The sequence below is a fragment of the Coturnix japonica genome, chromosome 5 (assembly GCF_001577835.2).
Source record: "Coturnix japonica isolate 7356 chromosome 5, Coturnix japonica 2.1, whole genome shotgun sequence".
Classification (NCBI taxonomy): domain Eukaryota; kingdom Metazoa; phylum Chordata; class Aves; order Galliformes; family Phasianidae; genus Coturnix; species Coturnix japonica.
The window spans coordinates 20278148-20294606 of record NC_029520.1 but is presented as its reverse complement, the minus strand read 5'-3'; positions in this window follow the sequence as shown (position 1 = coordinate 20294606).

Sequence of the window (16459 nt, the reverse complement as noted above, 5' to 3'; positions counted from 1 at the left end):
TGTGATGGCTGTGGGAACAGGAGACATTTCTGAAATTATAATACGGGCATTTGATTACAAATATAATGTTTACTAACAGGTATTTAATTATTTTAGATGTAGAACAACAGAAATATCATTAATGATTATTTGTAAACTCCTGAAATAATAACCAAAGGTCTTTGTGTACCTTTAAGAAGAAACCCAGGGAAACAATTTACAGTCTGAAAGCAGCACTCCCAGCCACCAAAGAGGACAAAGGAGATCAGGTAGTGTCAGAAAAACACACAGCCTAGTGGGAACTAGAAGTCTTGAGACTCTTAGCTGTAATGGTTGCTGGCAGTCATGCTGAGAACTTGATGAGAGCTCCCATCCTGCAGTGCCACCTGCCACACCTGCTGCAACAAAAGGGACTGATGGCACTACAAAGAAGATGATGGAGCCCCAGTACTGCTGATTCTTGTGGGAGGAAATCTCATTCTTTGGGTTTTGCATCCATCAACTACCCTGAGGGATACTGCTACATTTCGTGATGATTCAGATGAGAAAAGCTTAAATCTGAGCAATACAGGAGTGTTATCACAGAAAAGGACATCTTTGTCTATTGCCCTCTGTGTCAGAAGAAACGTCATATTGTTATATTTATACCATTAGAGCATTTAACATGCCCTATTTGGTGTAAAAATTGTACAGAGTATTTATCCGAAATACTTTACTATCTTAACATAGGAAAAAAAGATCAACAAACAAATCCAGAAATGCTGGAAAAGAAAACGTCATCTTACAAAGTCATAAACTTGCATTATGTAACACTGCAGAACAGCCCCAGCTACTGATCAGCTGTGTCTAAATGCTTATGAATACATATAAACAGTCAGCTTTTTCTTGTATCCTGCAGCAGAAAGATTGACTATAAAATTATATTATGCTTTCATAAAATGACCTTTCTGTATTATTTTTTTTAATCTATTTATTTATTTATTTAGGTTTTAGTTCTTATTTTCTATGTGCTTACTTGCATTGTATGCTGATATTTGCAGCTGGTACTAAAAATGGTAGGGGATGTGAACGGTGGGTATTTAAGCGCAGGTCTTTTATTAAGCTTTCCAGAGATCTTTGTTAGATTCTTCAGCTCTGACTGCCTTAAAGAACTGCTTCTTTTCAGCATTTTACCACTCCTTCTAAAGTTTAGAGAGGCTTCACAGAGCCTTATTTCTTTTGAACTGCGTACATAAAAGTATAGCAGGCAGACAGTTAGAACCCAATTAGTGGCAATGCTGCAATGAATTCAACAAACAAATGGTTAGAGAAGAAGAGTAAGGATGGTCAAAGAATAATAGCATGAGCGTGTTAGAAGATGATTGCTTGTGATTCTGTGCCGTTTCCTGGTCACTTAACCATTATTAAGATGCCACTGTTTCATACAAAGAGGCAGAGGTGAATTATAAATGGGAAATAAAAGGAGCTATTTTTACTTTATTCACGAGCCATCTATCATATAGTAAAGCCAATGTAACACAGTGCTTGTACAGTTCTGAAACACAATAACAGAAACTGGAGACAGTGGTAAACTGAAGGGGATGATCAAAAGCACCAACACAGAGTAAGGGCACTTAGTTAACTTTTTAGTTCATGCAGTTGAGGAACAAAAGTAGAACCTGTCATAGCAGAGGAGGAAGAGATTAGCGGTTGAGAAAGCAAATAAAAAATAAATTAAATATAATAATAAAAAAAAACAATATAAAAATGAGGCAATCAACATTTTCAATGATTCTGAGTGTGTTTAGCCCAGAAGCAGAGACTCTAGTTGTGATGGAAGAAGAGGACCCAAACAACAAGGTAAGGCATTTGGTCAAAGAATAGAAGAGAAGATTTTTGAGATATATGAGGGAAAATAGAGGATAACAGCTTGCACATCAGAGCCATATAAAAATCATGATGTTTAGACGGTATATCTCAGTGGTTAGGAGAGTGATAGAGATAGACTGAGAGTAGTGGAACATTAAGGCCTTTACCAGCTCCGGCTATGAGCAAGCCACAGAGAGACCAAAGGGAGGACTGCACAGAGGGAGGGAGGTCAGGAGACAAGAAGTAGATTTTTCAATGTCTGATCTGAAACCGTGCCACAAAGAAAAGGGATAGTGGAATGGAAAAGAATTATGCTGGATAATAGCTGGAAAAGGAGAAAGACTATTCCTAGGGTTTGGATTGTGAAGCAGGGGCATGAATTAGAAAAGGAAATTAAGGGGAACAAAGGGTGGAAGGATTTCTAGAAGCAAGGAACAAGCAGTGCTGTTAAAGGCTCAAGACAAGATGAAAGGGGAACAGAGACTCAAAATTTCTTTAGGAGACTTGATCAATTGAAGCTAGAGCACAAAGACTTCCCTTAAGCACAAACTGACACCTCTCTATCTTTTCTGAGGGCAAGATCTAGATATTCTGTCCTTCCTTTTCTTTAGAAAGGCAATTTGCATGACAGAACAAAAAGAAAAATAGCTAAAAATATACCGTGAATCATGGAAAATTATATCTACTAAATCTCACAGTGTACTGCTATTGCCATAGTAACCCTCGTTGCTAGATTACTGCAAGCTGTTTCTTTGCTAAATTTTCCTGGAAGCTTTGCCAATTTTCAATTTGGTTTCAAAATGAAGTTTAATAAAGAATAACACTGAGAACCCACATTTCATCCTTCCATTTCTTCTTTGCAAACTCTCCCCCACCCCTTTTATTCATCTTTCAAAGAAATATGTCTTTCAAGAAACAGTTTTCAAAAGCATCTTTTGCCAAAGGTGCAAATGGACTTCTGGTGGGATTTGCACAGTCTGTTGGGATTCTGACTCAATATTCAATTCAGTGAAATGTAATCCTCAGTTGGAAAAAGAGGCATTACTTACAGCTGCTTTTTTGGTTGTTTTTCTCATTCCACTTTACAGAAAAGTCCATCTCATCAGTGGTACAGCATCGCATTTCATGATTAAAGAAAGTGAAAAATAGCATGAGAGGGAGCAAGAAAAAACACTCCACCTCTTTGTCCTTCACAGTTTTCCAAAACTAACAGCTTCTAATCCCCAAACTAAGAATAGTAGAACCTAAAAAGAAAGGAAGAGACTCAATGAATGGATTCACCTTTTTCTTTCTCAGATATTGCAGAGCTGCATTCATTTCACATGTGCTTCAAGAAACAGAACTTCAGATTCTGCTAAAGGTAACTTTTCCTCTTTTACCTTGTGGAAATTTCAGGAAACTAACATATGTAATGTGTAGTGCCACAGTAGATGATCTGACTAAAAGATCTTGCAAAACTTTGTTATTTAAGCTCACCATAGCATTTGATACCTTGTTGATAACACACAATGAAACACATGCAATGCTGTACTTGCAGAGCAATATTGCTGGCCTTTTCTGTCCAAAAGTGGAATCAACTCAACAGATTGGCATCCTTCTGGCAGATGTGCAGGCTGATGAACCAAATAACATTCTCTGGCCAATTAGTGACAAAACCACGACGGTCAGAACCGGACCATATTTTAGACTTTGCCAGTAGATGATCACTTTGTCTGTGTGATATAGTTCTTCAGAATGTGAAAACCAAATGCCACTCATTTTTTTCTTTGAAGAAGAGTAACAGGGGTGATTGCAGACATCTAGAGGTATTATTAACTTACTTGTGGAAAATTAAAACCATTTATGGGTGAATTTCTGTGGCAATTGAAATACCTACTTGTGAGAGGAAAAAAATCTGGATGTAGAACCAGAAAGTTACTGTTTGGCTTGATTCTTAAGCATGTTAAGCTGAAGGCTGACTGGTCAACGAAGAGACCCTATGAGTCATCAGATGCAGAAAGAAACTCTCATGTTTGCCCCTGGCATATGCTGAAATGCAAAAGGGATGTATAATGGGTATGTAATTTCTTTTGCTTTGAGAAGAAAAAAAAAAAAAAACGCTGAAAATAGAGCTGAAGGCAGTGCTTCTGGTACAAAGGGCTTTTGAAGTCAAAGCTATTAACCTCTTAAAATATGACTCAGTCCTCAACATAAACTTATTCTGGGCAACAAAAACTTGATTCTTGCTGCTATGTCAGGCTTTCAAAGGTCTCCTGGTTAAATCATAGACTGTCATGTTTCATCGGCAAAATGGGTCTGTAATACCAATTCTCCTTTACTTTTGCCCCTGCTCCCTCCCTCTGGTTAGTGAAGAGAAAATCAGTAAGTCTCTGCATGTGAAGAGTTATTTTTTCTTTAATAAATAAGCATATAAATATACCAGAAATGAGTATCATGACAGAAAACACGGCAGGAATCAAATCTTTTGCAATAGAACAGGGAGCTGTACAAAATATACAGATAATACCCCCTGAAAGATTCTCTGTGTGAGTGTAGGAATTTGGTATCACCACAGAGGTGTACAGTTGTATCTTTATAAGTCTGAGAGAAGCTATGGAGAGTAGAAGCCTCATCAGAGACCAACTGATGTCTGTAATAAGTTACAAAAATTCATAAAACACTGGAAAGATTTAAAAGGGAAAGATATCAAAAGTTCTGAGCAAAAGGTTTATGCAAATACAAGCTCTATCAAAGGAAAATTATGGTATATACTCATAAGTAGGTCAGGTCTGAATCACTAAATTCATTTTCAGTATTGGTTTAGGAAAAAATATTTCATATATTTAATATTTGCAAACTTCTCTCTATGCATATTTACACAAGTCAGTTTAGAGTAAACAATCTCAAATATCCTCACAGCTACTCTCAAAGAAAGTTCATTTACCCTTGAGCAGCTGATACACAACAGCTTATTGTTCCAGCACCTACATGTACGCTGATTCCTTGCAATAAAGTCTGAGTAACAGCTCTTTCACACAGATGTCTAAAATGAGCACTGGATTTAGGTTCCTAAAAAGTGAGGAGAATCTTACATTTAAATTCATCTTTCCAAAGTTGTAAATGATAATCATCCGTTAATGCTGCAGGATGAAAAGCTGTGGATGAAGAACTGCAGGGTGGAATTAAAAACTCCAAATCCCTCCCACACCTACAGTACATGCTGTAAGAGCTGTTCAGCACTATGTGGAGGAGATCCTGGGGTTAAACTTCCAGTCATAATAAAGCATATAAGGAAATTGGAGAAACCTGTCAGATGTCAATATTTCATAGTATTGTAATTAAAAGGCTAAGATTCTCACAAATGTTCACAGTCTGTGCCTTCTTCCTACCCTTTGCAGACACAAAATTGTCACAGTCACTCCCACATATTAAAATGTCTCGTCAATCAACACTCCTTGTCAAAGTATGTGGCCAGATGACACACATTGTGCGGTACAAGAAAAGGAAGTTTCTCAACAGAATTACTGAACTGATGGATCTGCAGTCTTCTGTTATGTTTTATAATTGGGCTGACTTTAAGGGAGAAATTCCGTTTTATGCAAATACTAGTCCATGTAATAACATTTCCAAAGCTACATCCCATAAAAGCCAGGAAAAAAAAGCATTTTCCTCAGTAGCACATCCTCGATTTGAAGCAACATGGAGAGCTCCCCTGGAAGTCACCAGAGAGGGAGGAAGTATTGTGCCCAGTGAGGTTTCTCTATTAGGTACAAGGGCAGCAAATTCCACCATGGTGTAGTTCAGGTAGAATCCTCTAAATTAGTGAATGTTTTGGACTCTTTGATCTGGTTTTCTAATGCAACAAACATCATTTTGTGGTGAGGAGAGAGACAGCTTGCTTGTCCATCTCAGAGGTGTTGGCATGCAAGGGAGTCAGCCTGGAGTTACTGAGCAGAGGCAGCACAAGCGCTAACTACTAACTCAGCAAGTCAAGCTGTGTCTCAAACAGTGAAGCAAGCAGAAAACCAGGGACCAATCTAGGTGTGCTCAGGGAGTGAAAGAAAAGGAAAAAAAACTAGGGACACAGTTCTGTGGGTCACAGAGGTCCATTATTTTTGCTGTTACCAGAACAACTTCTTTGCTAAAATGGCAGCAGTCCAAGGGTTATTCTTGGGTCTTCTCTTACATTTTAGAGTCCTTTGTTGCAGAGGAAAGAATAAAAATGCAAAGCATGTTCCATTCCATGCTTAACAGAGGGCCTTTATTGACATTCAAAAACTAGAATTCACAAAGCAAACAGATTACCAATTCAACATCAGGACAGTTACTGAGAACTTGTTTTAATATCACAACTGTTTTTTTCTTCTTTTCAGTTCTCAGGATTCTTGGGTAAGGGAGTTGCAAATTTATGAGACTTGACCTGATCTGACACGTTCCTGTCATTAGAGGTCAGCTGTGCACTCATCCTGGCAGATCTGCCCAGACACACACACACCATTGCAATGCTAATACCTGTATACCATTTTCAAGTTGTTCTTGGATTTCACACAGTGAACCCAAGCAGTAGCTAACTTCAGAGTTATACTCCATTTTTATCATGGTAGTAGGTTTTAAATTGTTTTGCAAAGTAGTGACCAGTTCCCAGTCACATAAACTCTAGCTAATAACTCCACCAATGGCCCTTGAATTGCTATTAATTTCATGCACTTACAGAATTTGCAGTGCTTACAGCCTGATTAAAAACTTGAAATACTGATATTTTAGGAATAGTACTTAAAGGGGTTCTTATAATTAGCAAAATTTCATCTAACAAATTTTAATATGGAGATGGCCTTGCAAATTTGGGTGTTAGAAATAATTCACTATTGGATTTCTCATTTAGAAGCTCCCTTAGCTAGAAAAAAAAGCGAGCTATTAAAAATTATTTAAACTTTAGTCTGAAATGCCATTTCATGGCAAAAGAAATTTAAAAAAACATTGAGGAAATCAGGAGGTAATAAGATATTCTGATCTCTCTTTTTTTAGTCTTGGGAGAGTTTCAGGGGTTTATTCATAGGATTTTCTGATGAGGCTTTGCGTAATAGCAAAGACTTGATGACCAATTAAGTCCTTTTTTATTATCTGTTTGTAGAAGTGTCATTTGGCCAGAAGCCTCAGGCCAGAAACCTTCGACAGAGTCTTATCTCAGCCTTAAGAAACTGAAGCTATAGTTGTGTCCAGATTGTGGCTCTTTCTAACTGAATCAGTGGGCAAGGCAATGTAGTTAGTATAAATATTTAGAATTTTTATCCAAAGACTTGCAGCACTTTCCCAGAAGAGGTAACCACAGCAGAACAGCTAATGTCACCAGGTGATATCATTAAGCCTATTAGCACACCTGTCACGGCAGACCACAAGTCACCTGATTAGCACAGGAAACACCTCATTCATACATCATATTTATCTGGAAGCAGATGTCCTTTCATCAGCACATTGTATAGAGGCAACAGAGGTCCTATTGCATCCTTCTGCTTGTTGGTCTGAGTGGTGATTATCAGTTTTTCACCTTTGGAAATCTCTGCCTTTCACAATTATTATCAGTTAAAGGTAGCTGGGGGTGAGCTGCTGTCACTGATGCCATGTAAGGACAGTTCCAGAAAGGCTGCTTACAGGAATATGAAAATGTGCTGAGGGGCAGGGAATTCGACTGGATAATTATCAGTTAGACTGAAAAAAACTATTGAAATGGATCCTTGGTGCCCAAGGAGAATGTCATTTCTTTTGATAGTGTGGTTCCAAACAGCACACAGATATTTCCTTTTCCCCTAAAAGGAGAAATAACAGGGACAATGGTTTTCTGAATAAGAAAAGGAAGAAAAAGTTAACTGATGTTAAAGGTGCTTCTCTGAATAGTTGATGTGTTTCTGAGGCTGACAATATGCGGCATGAGAGCCTGCTTAGAGCAAGATCTCTGAAATCAAACTATTAACTTGGTGAGCAAAAAAAAAAGTGGGCTTCTTTTCCACTACGTGCTCTGACTGCAAAGCCAAAAGAAGAAACATAGCTTGAACTAGCCTGGCTACATCAAAGGTTCTCCAATTTCTGCCCTCCAGACAAATTGGTCCAGACTACACTGCTAACTCACAGTGGCAAACAGATTGGATGCAGGCAGTTTGAAAAGCTCTCCGCTCTAAGCACATACTGAGATTACTGTTCTCCCCAGGAGTTGTGCAGCCTTATACTGCAGTTTCCTACCTTTTCTCAGCTTTCACATGGTTTCACATCATGATTTCAGGGTACCTCTGACACACAGGATGGATGAGACACAGCAAAACTGTTCTCTGAAATTATAGAGATGGATTAAACATTTAGTGTAAGGTACTTAAGCTTGGAAGTGTTATGAAATAGGAACTATTTCTAAGCTGAACTGCCAGCAAGTAGATTTTGCATGGTTTTCACATTTCTATGCTGCATTTCCTATATCACACAGTAGATGGCAGAAGTCAATAAAAAAATTTCACTGCCATTTTTGCAGAAGGAAAGTTGATCACATTTATCTTTGTTAAGATTCTCATGTTTAATTTAAAACAATTTTACACCAACCTTTTAATGTTTTTGGACATTCTTAATGTTCATAATATTTCTCTTGTTGCAGGGTTTATTTCTTCTTAATGTAACTTGGATTATTAAAAGATTAATCTTTCAAAATTGTGTTGATACTTCAGATTTTTTGATGAGCACTGAGATTTACTGGACAAGTTTAATAAATTCCTCAACTTAAACTACACTTAAGGTTCTGGTGATATGACATATGAAATATTTACTTCCATGTTACTTGCATTTGATTCCATTACTCATACTAGAGATAGCAGAAGAGAGACACACAAAGCATAAAAAAGAGAAATAAATAACATATCAGAACCAATCATAGTTTGGCAAGTACAGTTTCAAATATTCAGTTTCAAACTCTGAAAAACACTAAGTGAATCCCCACTTTAAAGCTTAATAAAAAAAGAAAATATTTTACTTTCTGGCCATCAGTCCAGATTCCTAATAAAATATTTAATAATGTTACTTTCAAGATTTTGAACATTAACTGGAACTTTATAGAGTTCTCTCAAGATTTCTCTGATTCCTACAGGGGAGCTAAGATAAAGTATGTGCAAGTTTTAAAAAGATATAAGCGAGCTCATAACTATGAGAAACACAGTGATCTGTTTTCAGAATTAGTCTTTGTATGGGAAACTGTTAATCACAACCTGAACCTCTGATTAACCATCTGAGGCAACTGACTGGTCAGCTGCGGGAGCAAAGGTTTGTGGTGAGATCCCATTTAAAGGCTGACCACCACTAAGGCAGCATCTCTTTTCGGAGGTTGTTCCTGTGCAGAGTTTCTACAATGAGCCTTAACAGTCTTGCAACCCAAAGGGATCAAGCAGGGAAGCATAATCAAGGATTATGAGAATTTATTCTCTGAGTATAGTATGGTTGAGCTGGCAGTCCAGGGACTGTGCACTGCACCCAGCCCACCTCTATGACCTAAGAGGAGACAAGAAAGTGTTTGACTGGGTTCACTGTTTGCCCAAAAGCCAAAATCTCTGTGTTTGCAGAAGTTAGGGGTTCTAAGACTGAATTTTCATGGGAGGAGGGATCCTCTGATGCAGGAACATGGCCCAGCACCTACAGACCCCATGTGGTATCTGAGCCTGCTGTCTGTCCTTAGTGGCTAAAGGAGCTGACTGTGCTGCTTTAAGATATCAGAGAACAGGTGATTAAATATGGATTCAAGCAAGGATTAATGTGAATGTTACCTTAACTGAATGTGTGAGTCCTGTAAAGCCATTAATTCTGGCTGCTATCCCCAGGGTTATCAATTATCTCAGGTGTGACTCACATCAACTTCTGGCTAAAAGGAAGAGCTATCAGCACTGCTATTTAGTACGAACAAACAGAAGTTCTCATCAAAGGGAAGGGATTGATTTACCTGTTACTGTGAATTCGTCAATGCAAGCTTAACTGACAAATCTGGTTTAACATGAATGAGGAGTTCTAAAGAAATAATTTGTAGCTCTACGTAGAAAATTCTAAAACAGACTCCTTGATAACATGTACACACCCTTGTAGATAAGCAATCCCTTTCAATCATCCCTTCTGACTACACGTACACCAGAGCAGTGCTCAGCTGGGGCTCCCCAGCCTGGAGGAGACCTTATAGCAGCAGTATTTCTTATGGGATATGTATCTTTATTATACAATTGAATTTATATTAACTTTTTACTGATGTGTAAACTGAAGAAGCAGCTGGCCACTGCCTTCACACTGAGATGTACAGGCAGGCAATGGTTGAAATGTTCTTCTCACAGCTCTGTGGTTCTTCTGCTCTAATGAAGCCATAAAGATCTCTGGCAACAGTACCTTCTAATTCCACAGCTTGTCCTGTAAAGTTAAACAATCTATACAGATTCTCTCTTGTTTGGTTCAGACATGGAGATATTTCCCTCCAAACTTCCCAGTTCTTCACCCTGGATCAGTTGTGACTGTAAGCATAGAATTGTGACCACCTGCCTGTGAGACCGATACTTCACAAAGTCTCAAAAATCCAACTAAGCAGTTCATCTGCTGCCAAACAAAGTTCAAACACTTATCACATCTGTTAGATACATCTTCAGAATACAGTGCCATAAATCTGATGCCATTTTAGCTTGGAGGTCACTGTCTTGGTTCCCAGTTTCCAAGATGAAGATATCCTAGACTAAGAGCTCTTTGATGAGGAAGGCTAGAAACAGACACTTGGTTCCAACCTCCAGCCCCTTCTGGCCTGACTAGATGAATTTACCTGTTTACAGATTTAGTTTCCTTCTAAGAATCGCAGACTGGATACCATTATGTCAGTTTTCCTGATGGTGTGAAACTACATCAGGCAACAAGATATTACAAAAATGTTGTTTTATCAGCTAAATTAAGCAGTCCTGTAACATGACTTTGTGCAAAGCAAATACAACATTCCTCAAATAAGCCTTCATGCTACAGATCCTCCCCAGAACTTCACATACATATTTAATTTCCCTCCTGAGCCACAGGAGCAACTGTGAAATACCCTCTACTCTGTGTTTCTTCTTCCACTACTTCCTCAAAACTATAGTTTGTCTGGACACAAGATGTGTTTTTACAAAGTTTTGTTTTCAAAATGCCAACCTGTTCAGAGTCCTAGAGGAAGCATCAACATGGAATTTTAGCAAGTCCTGAAAGTGGCCTGGAGGTTGTGTTTACTAAACCATCACATTATTAACAGAATTTGTTTTGATTAAAAGAAACCAGGTAGACGTACCCTGATGAACCCACATTAATTCACTCAATGTGCAAACTAGTTTAGTCAGATAGGTACAACTGTGTATTGAACAGCCTACCATACCAGCTTTATGCCAGAGTGACAGCACACCGTGACATCTACTGGAAAATCTTAGAATTTAAAGAAGACATTAGATATTATTTTGGGGGCTTTCTAAGTCAGTAGACGGTGCTGCATGAACTGAAAACCAGAACAAATCAGGGTCATTTGCGACGTATCACTGGTTATAGATAGATCTATGAGGAAGTAAAACTAGATCTTGTCACATTATTTTCAGATAAAAATTATTTCTGATTTAAAATATCTTCTTAAATCTATCTCTACAGAACTGGAAGGCTAGTGGATGAATTTCACCTTATGCTTCCATCAGGACTGCTATTCACAGAGAAAGAGAATGAATAGAAGACTGACTGTCTCCACTTCAGACATTTTTGTATTTCTAAACTATCATTAAAATGTCACAGCCCCACTGCAGTCCTGTTCCCTTCAGGATTTTTCCTCTTATCGCAGCAGTTGGTAGGTTTGGGATCCTTGCTTTCCTTGCCATTGTGCACAATTTAACACTGCCATCAGAGGAAGATAATGACTGTACATTACAGAAAGTTTTTGTGTTTTCGGGTTCATATGCCAGAGTGTAAATGAATCTGTTGGTGATTTAAATTATTCCCTTAACTTTTTGAGGTTTCACAAAGCTGTCTGCTCTTCCTTTAGCAATAATTACAGACTGTGGCAAATCAGCCCACCTTCTTCGAGTAGACTGCAAAGGCCGTATTTACAGTCAAATGTAAGAGAAAAAGGACTGAGAAATTTTTGTTATATTTTCACACCTCAGTGCTTTGACAGGTCACCGCCCAATTTCTAAATTGAAATATATCATCAAAATTGGTATTAATTAGTCATGTATCAGCTCCTGGCAGAGGCCAGAAGCTGAACAGATCTTGGAGACCAAATTTTTTCATACTCTTGCAGGAGGTCTCTGTAGATCAGGGTAATGTTGCATTCAGCAAAGGCTGAAAAAGAGTGGACATGGGGAGAGCCCTTGCCATCCAGATGGACAGAGGGAAAGAGCAGGGTAGGCAGGTGAAACTGTGCACACCAATCTGAGATCCAGTCTGGCTTTCCTGAGAGCAGCTGAAGGAGCAGCCAGAATAATTGTAGGGATGTGGGGCGTATTTGCTTAAATGTTCTCCATGCTGTGTCTTGCCTCTGAACTCAGAAGATGTTAGACATCCTTCTCAAACCCCAGGCAGCAGGGAGGATTCAAAAGACATTAGTATCCTTTCTTACAAGATTCTTAGGTGTTGTTTTGATGCTGTGAGATACAAACCACGTGGCTGCTTCTCTACCTAGTCCTCCCTAGATTGCAGGAGTATGTAGAGTGGGCAGCAGCTCGAAACTTCTACTCTCTATTTCAGAGGCAGACAAGGCCTGACCTCTTTCTCACCTGGTGGGTCATCTTGGAGATGCTTTTGCCCTTTCTGTCCTTTTAAAACTCTTGAGACATTTCCCTCATTGTCTGTGGTGGATAGCCAGCAGAACATGAACATGGTCTGCAGGAGATACTGTTCTGCAAATTCCCTTCATAGCTGCAGAAGGGCAGCTAAGTGCACCAAATAGCTGCTGTGTATATCAGGGCAAAAGAGTGTCATAGGGCATTTGAGAGATTTCAGGTCAATAAAGGGATTTTTTGTGTCTGTGCTCTTGGTGTATTCAAGGCTACTCAGACTAAATACAGCTCATGAGCAGTTTCACATCTCTGATACAAGGAAGCATGCTGTGATACTTCTTGCCTTGTACATACACTGCAGATACCTGGAAGAAAAAAACAACACAACAACAAACTCGAGAGCTTTTGATCTGAAGCCAGTTTCAATCTAAACGGGGTAGTCTTGAAATCACTGGGATTTACGTATAGAAATTTAACAAGAATGCAAAATGCTATATCTGGACCTGCGACTCAGCTCTTGTCTAGTCTGGATCCACAGCCTCTCAATGTATTCTAAATCTGTGTTTTCCTATTACATTTATGTATTCAAGCGTAGCGAAGATCAAGCAGTCAGTGCTTGAAAGCTTTGCATGTTGTGTTGCCCGACTGTCTTCTCTCCACCTCTGGAACTGTCCCATTTGATTGCCAGGATTTCTTCTCCTGCACACTGCTCTCTATTCTCCCCATCAGACAGCTCATGCAAGTTGATGGTGCAGGTTTGCTTTCACCGACTCCAAGCCTTAAGTGATCTCATGCAAAACCTTTAGGTGCATAGTTGTACGCCAACGACATGTTTGCATGCTGATATGAAGCTGTGCATTAGCACTTGGATCACTTTGGGGGTTCCGGCTAATGGAAGGAACCCTCTGTTCCTTTACAACATTCGCTTTCCACAACTCAGACCAACAAATGCCTATCATATGAAGTGACCTCTAACAAGCTGGTATTTATTTCCTGTAAGCTTAAGCCCTGATTACTCAAAAAGCCATTGCATTCTTTCCACCTTCATCAAACATTCCTTTTGTGTCAGATGAGTACACTTATTTTCACTAAAGACACAAGCCTTGGCTCTATGAGTATGTGGTTCAAGAAACTGTTTCACTCAGTTGTTTCTCCAACAGGCTCGATATAATTGCACATACTACAGTAGACCCTGTTTCCCTTCCTCCACGTTGTAACAACTTACTGAAACAGTACAGACCAACTTCTTGATATACATTTTTCCTCTTCCTACCTCCTACTCACACAGAAATATGAGACCATTTAATTTTTTAATGTACATATTTATGGACACATTTTCTCTCTTAATTAAGCTATTATTTTATTTTAAGGGGATGCCATCACCATAAAAATCAACTAGCACTGAAAGAATGAAATGATTTGCTTTTCATCATTAGCAGCATTTGGTTTTTCACTGATACCGGGATATGCCTTCTGAAAATAGACCAGTAAGTTCACTTCTCCTTAAGACTTCTTTTTTTTTTTTTCTTTTGCATTGAACAAAGACACTTCGAATGGGACTCAAACACAGCTGAAAAATACTGAAAATTATACCCACATTATCTTCTCAATGAAATTACAGAATAAGAGCTACTGCCCAGAGACTGCTCTGTGTGTTCTGGATTCTACGAAATCGAAGACTTGACATTCTACCAGAACATACAGTTTTAAATGACTGCCCAGAAGGTCTTGCCAGCTGCTCCTCACTGTTTTGTTGTACTAGAGGAAAGAAAATGAAGTTGTAAAATGTGTTTTAAAATTCTGATTTCTTGTAAGCATCTAGGTTGTGAGATTACGTGTCTACGTGAGAAATTTCACTTCCCAACTTCGTACTTCAGTCAAAATAATATGTGCCTCTATCCAGGTTGCTATTAATTGATGTTGCTTCAGTCTGGATTGCAAATGCTAAACCTGAGATAGTAATATGGCTGTGTATCCAGCCACGTAAACCAAAATGGCAACAATATCTGTGAGTCTTGGGATTTGACAAGCAGCTCATCAAATCTCTGTTTGCATTGAAATACAGATCTGATCTTGAGAAGAAGACGAGCATCGGCTGCTGATGTGGATACAGGTTTGATCTAAAATTAACTATGTCAGAGATAGCCTGAGAGACTGTTCTCTCAGGTCTGCTGGCTGCTCTCTGCATGCTGTGAAGGAAAAGTAATAGAGAGTTGAAGGTAAGAGGAGGTGATTATGTTTGAAATCTTTTTCTCCTGTTTAATTGGTTTAGCACAGCTTTTCACTTTCTTCTTTGTCTGCCCTGCAGCTGGCCTTGATGTCTTTGCAACCAAGTTGGTTCTCACCACAAGGACAGCACCACAGACCACAGAAATTGTTCTGAATGTTGCTCTGATAACCCAATCTAAAAAGACAAAGTAACTTTTAAAGTTTCTGTGTGACTGAGCAGGAACACCCCAGCACTCTAACGATTTTGTTTGTGAAAATAAAAATAACGATCCCCTCATGACAAATAATCTAGAAATGGATTTGTCTGTGCATTGGCAGGCTGTAATTTTAGCAAAAGTGACAATCTCACATGGAATGTGCACCACTGACGCAGGTGTGGAAACACTACTTTCTTCCTGGTGAGAACATATATGTCCCCTTCCACATTAGTCTACCAAATGAGTAAGCTTCGCTTATCTGATCCATCTTCTGAACTACGTTTTCATAAGCATGTTTAATACATTAATTTCACACCCTTGCATAGACTGAAGGCTTCATAAGGCATATTAGGAGTGTTACTGACACTGAGAAGATAGATGAAAGAGTGGTTTATCATACTAGCAAACAGCATATGTGAAGATTTGCCCATGTCAGCTATACTTATAGAAATAGCATCTTCCAGAAATTCAGGTCCGAGTGTTCTTAAGAATAGTCAGTTGTTCATTCCCTGGGATCTCTTTTGTTGTGAATGGATCTCCACTTGGAAAAAGAATCAGTAAGAACTGGTTCAAGACAGGAAATCTGGAGTACTAAGCCTGTGAGAATTCCAGTTGTTCTCAAGCTGAAGAAACTTTCCAGTTCATCACTAGTTGAAGTTATACATATGATGCTGTCCCCAAAGCTACAGGGACATGACTTCTCTGTGGAATATAAATAAGGGAGGAAATATGGATTTCTTCAGTAGGGTGATAAACAGATCAATATGACATGAAAGAGATATTGATGGGTATGAAATTTATGTAGTGAAGCGTAATCCTTCTATAATTTCAAAATTAAGATAATTTCACACTGGAACTTACATAGAGAGATTTTATTTAGCCTAAACTGAAATTTCACAATGATGGTCAGGAGAAGACATCGATTTACAGTGCAAACTGGAACCATGTCAGCACTTGGAGGAAGAAATTAAGGTGGGCATTTTACTAAAAGAAGAAAGAGTAATTATCTCAGCAGCACAGAGAAAGGGAGTAACTGCTGACATGTAAGTTAGCCATCCAGTAAAAGAAAGATGTAATCAAGTGAGAAGTGGCATTTTATTCCACTTGGAAGGATCATTCAGATGAGATACAGGGCAATTCAATATGACACACATAATTGCTTCCAAAGAAAATAAACAAATAACTGATACATAGCAGTGAATCCCTGCACAAATCATAGCAAAATCTGAAGAGGGGGGCTCTCTCTGAATATGACAGATAAATGTATTTATGGCTAATTGAATTATATTCTAAAGTCAAGAGGCTGTCAAAACATCCAAAGAATGCTGATTTCTGACATCAAATCACAGCTTGCAAGGCAGGAAAGCCAGAGGGTTCTGGGGACGTGTGGGGAGCACCAATACTCAGGCAGAGCTGCAGATATGCAGTGAGATCTTCTGATTCAAGCACTGC